We start from the raw sequence: 5,645 nt of genomic DNA, 5'->3' as shown, positions 1-5,645 counted from the left end.
GAGTAGGTTTCATACTCTTCTTATAAAGGTATTTATGCCCATTCACACAGCTATATGTTCTCAATTGCATTTAGGCCTGGACTTGGACTAAGCCATTCTAACACATGAATATGTGAATATTTATTGTAGCTCTGACTTTATGTTTAAGGTCATAGTCCTGCTGCAAGATGAAACTCTGCCCCAGTCTCTGTCTCTTTTCTTCCACGATCACCCTGTATTTAGCTCCATCCATCTTCCCTTCAACTCTAAGCAGCTTCCTTTTTACATGCTGAAGAACAGCTGCCCCGCAACATGATGCTGCCTCCACCATGTTTCACCTTGGGGATGATGTATTCAGGGTGATGTGCAGTGTTAGTTTTCAGTCATGCATAGAGTTTCACCTGAAGGCCAAAAGTTTCATTTTGATCTCATCTGACCCAAGCCTTGCTTGGCCCCTCCTTGGCTTGAGTCAAGCTGCAAACGGGTATCTAATGACTTTCTTCTTGCTGCTCTTCCATATATCCCACATTTATGGAGTGAACGACTAACAGACCTGTCCAGGGTGTACCCCGTCTCTCACCCATAGACTGGTGGAGATAGGCACCAGCTTCCCCACGACCCACTATGGAAGAAGCGGTATAGAAAATGACTGACTGACTGACGACAAACAGTTGTCTTGTTGACATTTTGTTCTGCCTGAGCTGTGGATTTCTGCAGCTCCTCCAGAGTTACCACAGGTCTGGATGCTTCTCTGACAAATGCTCTCCTTGATGAGCCTGACAGTTTGGACGGTCATGTCTTGGTAGGTCTGCAGGTGTCGTCTTTTATTTTCGGATGATAGATTGAGAGACTGAGATTAAACCGACTCTATTTGCTAATTAGGTGACTTCTGAGGCCAACTGGTGGCGCTGTATTAACGTGAACTAGAAAGAATACAAATGTGTGCTACAGTTTTCTGAAAACATTGTATAATGTTTTTTTTTTCTGCTTTCCAAATATGCACCTACCACATAAAATCCAAATCAAATATAATAAGGTTTGATCACAGGACAAAAAAGTGTGTAACTTAATAATAATCAAGCTGCTTACCTTTATGTTGCTTTCAAAATGTAAAATAGAACATTATAATCAATCTACAATAACAGAAATCCCAACTGCTAATGCAGGATTGTTTCAGTACAGGCTAAACCTACTTAAACACATACGTTTATCATCTCATGCTTATAGTTTAATTCTGGACTTCATCATCGTTTTACTTGCTGCTGCCTGAAATCAGTGTGCACAGCCAAACCCAGAGAATGCAGCTATCACAGGCCATTTTATCTCCAGCTATGTGGGACAGGAAGAGGGTTGATAGTAATATATTCTAAACGCTAAACATTATCCTGGCCAAGCGTATGTAACAACTGCCAACTGACATGAATCAGAATGATAATCCTCCAGAGAAGACACTATCTGAAGGGTTACGGAAATGAAAACTAATAAAAGCAGAAGAAAAATACATCAAGTATACAAAGGTTGCATGGATGATATAAAAGTGTCTGCTAGCTGTTTGTGTTTCAAAGTAATAAGGAATCAATCTTATGCAAGTGACTGATTTAGAGTTCAACATCTCAATGCATGGCTATAAATTAGCTCATACAGAATTGGTGCCATGGGAGGCTTAAACATAGCACAAACACGCCATGCAATCATTACAAACATGCAGAAAGCAGCAGGAAGCAGCGGGCATTTCTCTCCTTAGCCTCCATAGTCACTCAGAGTCAGGTTGTGGGGGCTCAAGATAAAGGAGGGAATAGATGTTGGGACTAAAAGTTTGACAAGCTGATTATTCATATTATTTGTTTTTAAAAAAAGTATTGTTAAGTTCTTAATAAATTATTTACAATGCCTTCCAAAGGTATTTTTAACATGTGGCAAAATGTATTTAGTGATGTTGTTGTGAACGGGTCTCGAGTCTTCTGCAGCCTCAAAGACTTTCTTCCAGGATCAGCTGTGACTAGCTTTCCTGTTCTTGTTATGGAAAGTCTCCCCACAGAATGATGCTGCCACTACTATGCTTTACTGATGGTGTCAGAGCAGGTCCAGTGTTCATTTCAGGCACACCTACACACACATGCTCCATGAGATGTCCCATGCTTTGGATATTGTTTTGTAACCTAATCCTGCATTAAACTTGTCCACAGCCCTGTCCTCATGATGCTATTTGTTCACTAATGTTCTCTAAGAAACCTCTGATTGATAGATGGATTAATACCAAGATTAGATTTCACAAAGGTGGACTCTGGTGCAATTGGTTGCATTGGATTTTATTTAGCAGTCAGTCAGTCATTTTCTACCACTTATTCCATAGTGGGTCACGGGGAAGCTGGTGTCTATCTCCAGCAGTCTACGGGCAGGAGGTGGGGTCCACCCTGGACAGGTCGCCAGTCCATCGCAGGGTAACACACAAATAACCATGCACACACTCATACACCCAAAGGCAATTTAGAGAGACCTAAACAGACCTAACAGGCATGTCTTTGGACTATGGGAGGAAGCCGGAGTACCCGGTGAGAACCCACGCATGCATGGGGAGAACATGCAAACTCCATGCAGAAAGACCCCCGGCCAGGAATCGGACACAGGATCTTCTTGCTGCAAGGCAAGATTGCTACCAACTGCGCCATCATGCAGGCCGCATTGAAGCAATTTTTTTTAACATGAAAAGGTGTTTGGAAAACATTTGCAATGTACTGGAGCGAGCACGAAGCCAACGTCCTCCCTTGTATTTTTCACACTTCACACCCTGCAAACCTTAGCTTATTTATTTGTCAATTGATCAGCATGGAGGATTTTAGATACACAAAATCTTAAAATCCTCTTCAAACTCCAAACAAAGGAGAGTTTGTTTACCCCATATACAGCCCTCAGGGTCAGCACAGTGGCTACAAAAATGCTGCCAAAAATCCACTTGAACACCTTTCATTTGTCCTAAAAAGAAAACCCACAAACACCTGGAGATGAGAACTAATGTCTGAAACATGTATGTATGATTGCACAGTTCAGTAATTTTGTTCGCTAATATTTGATTTTTGACTGCTTTTGGCACATTTATAACTAATATTACCATCTGTTTATGTTAAGTTTTATTTAATTCCATGCAGACTCTATTTGTCCAAAACAAACTCTGGTACGACAGACATGTAAGATCAACACCTCATTTCAGAAATTTTACAAATCCTCAGTGTTTCCTGAGAAGCTGCATTTACATCCTGGAGCTCAGAGATTTAAATATATCCCATTCTCGGATATTTAAGAGGGGGCTTATGTAAAGAGAATTTTACCTCTGATTGATCTACCGCTACCATTACAGTGGAGGTGATACGGTATCAGATGTTAGGCTGCAGATCTCTCAAGAAAGAAACAAGAAATATACCCTGATACCTAGCAAATAGGTAGAGTGCCACGGAAAAGTATTCATATCCTTTAAACTTCACTTATCATTGGGATTTTGTTGATCTGTCACAGTTATGCAGTACTTTATCACCTAAACCCCTCCTTAAATAAATGCCACTCATATAATGAGAAGTTTCAGAAAGGATTGTATATTTGATTTACAGAAAATGAAGTATTGAAACACAGTTATGCTGAAAAAGGATTATTTGCATGTGTGCATTTCCCAGTCTGTTATATGCACTCACAACCAGCTGCTCCATTACTACCTGACACACATAGAGTACAAAGCCAGCTTCTTGTGGGGATGAGAGTCTTTTGCATGAATGTGGACAAACCTGGTTCTATCTGCCACATTAAATTAGCTTTGAATCTTGTCTTCTGTGCTCATTTGTGAGGGTGGGAAATCCAGAGGAGAGGCAGAAAGAAAAGAGGCCCGCTGGCATTATCTGATTTACTGATATCCAAATCAATCTGATGCTTAGCTTAACACATGTGCTCAGTGTGTGCGGGCGTAAAGGAACAAAGCACTTCTGGTTTTAAACTGTTATTAAGGCTGGAATTCACATGACTCTATAAGGTCCCTATTCAGTCCTGCTCCACATCTACTGGACTAAAAAACCCATAATCAGCCACCAACGGGCTAAGAAGACTTCTGGTCAATTATACTAAGCTAGGAAAATATGATGAGTAGATTTCATATGCAAAACCCTTTAGAAACCTACAAAATGAACTCAAGTGGTTTAAAGATACAGGGATGTGAGAAAATGTGAAACTGCTTAGTCAGCACTGATAGGTTGGGTGGAGGAAGAGAAAAAGAAATGTGATGATCTGATTCTCCGCTATTTCAACAAGTCTCAGCCTCTTTTTAAAAATGCACTTGTTTGCAATCTTCCCTTTTAGTATTAACTTAGTAGCAGTAGGAATATTCAACTACATTCTAAGTCTGTTCCTCCTCCTCAGCTCCTAATTTCTCTGTTGCTGGTTCGCTGCTGGCCTTTCCCCTCTCCTCTTGTTAGCTGATGTCTGTGGGTGGATAGCGCTGCTTCACTCATCCTCAACCCGTGAAACACCACTCATCCTGTCTTTCTCCTCGTTTTCATCTGTGCCGAAAACCTCTCTCAGCACCAGATCTTTCTTTTGCAGCATGCAAGCATGCAGCTGCGGGGCAGGTATAACATTTTTCTTTGGATTTCAGAGAAGCAGCAACCACTTAGGTTTAAATAGCATCAGAGCAGCATTTTATGTCAGTTTTACAGGCCATTGGAATGGGGCTCTTCTAAAATACTTCGGTGCAGCAGCTTTTTGTCAGCGAAAAATGGCCGATTTGAAAGCTGGAAAGAGACCATAACTACTCCTGAAGAGTATTCTTATTCCTTGATCTTCTTCACTTTCTTTTGTACAGCACATAGTTTGTATTAATAAAAAGCACAGACTTTTTTAAAAAAAGAGCTTCTGATAATGCTTTATAAGAATTTTATTTCCCACAAAGAACTCTGAAACGTGAGGGACGCATTCATATGCAGCTCTCTCAAATACAATCCAGCACATTAGTTAGATAAGCTGCTGAGAGGCCCATGGTGACTCTGGAGGAGATACAGAGATTCACAGCTCAGGTGAATCTGTTGACAGAACAGATATTAGGCGTGCTCTCAACATACCCATCCTTTAAGGAAGAGCTGCAAGAAGAAAGCCACAGTGCAATTGGGAGACACAGCAAACACACATAATAATTGTTCTGGTCAGATGAGTCCAAAACTGAACCTGGTTGTGAAACACTGTATGTGGTGCGAAATTAACACTGTACAATACGCTGAAAACACCATCCCCAATGGGAAACACGGTGGCCGTAGGATCACGATGTGGGAATGCTTTTCTTCAGCAGGGACATGGAAGGTGGTCAGAGTTGATGGGAAAATAAACGGAGTTTTAAACGTGACAATCCTGGAAGAAAACCTGTTGAAGACTGAAAAATACCTGGCAACTGGTGCTGAGGTTCACCTTCCAGAAGGACTATGACCTTAAAAACAAAACACAAATTTGTGTTAGACTGGCACACTGAAATAGAAAACCAAGTGAGAATATTTGGCAAGACTTAAAAAATGCTGGCAGAAGATCTCTAATAGCTCTGATGGAGCTTGAGCTATTTCGAGAAGAAAATCTGACAAAAATGTGCAAAGCTGGTAGATATTCCCCCAAAAACTCTTAAATGTAACTGCAGCCAAAGATGC

The sequence above is a fragment of the Girardinichthys multiradiatus genome, chromosome 9 (genome assembly GCF_021462225.1).
Source record: "Girardinichthys multiradiatus isolate DD_20200921_A chromosome 9, DD_fGirMul_XY1, whole genome shotgun sequence".
NCBI lineage: Eukaryota > Metazoa > Chordata > Actinopteri > Cyprinodontiformes > Goodeidae > Girardinichthys > Girardinichthys multiradiatus.
This window is presented reverse-complemented; position numbering follows the sequence as displayed.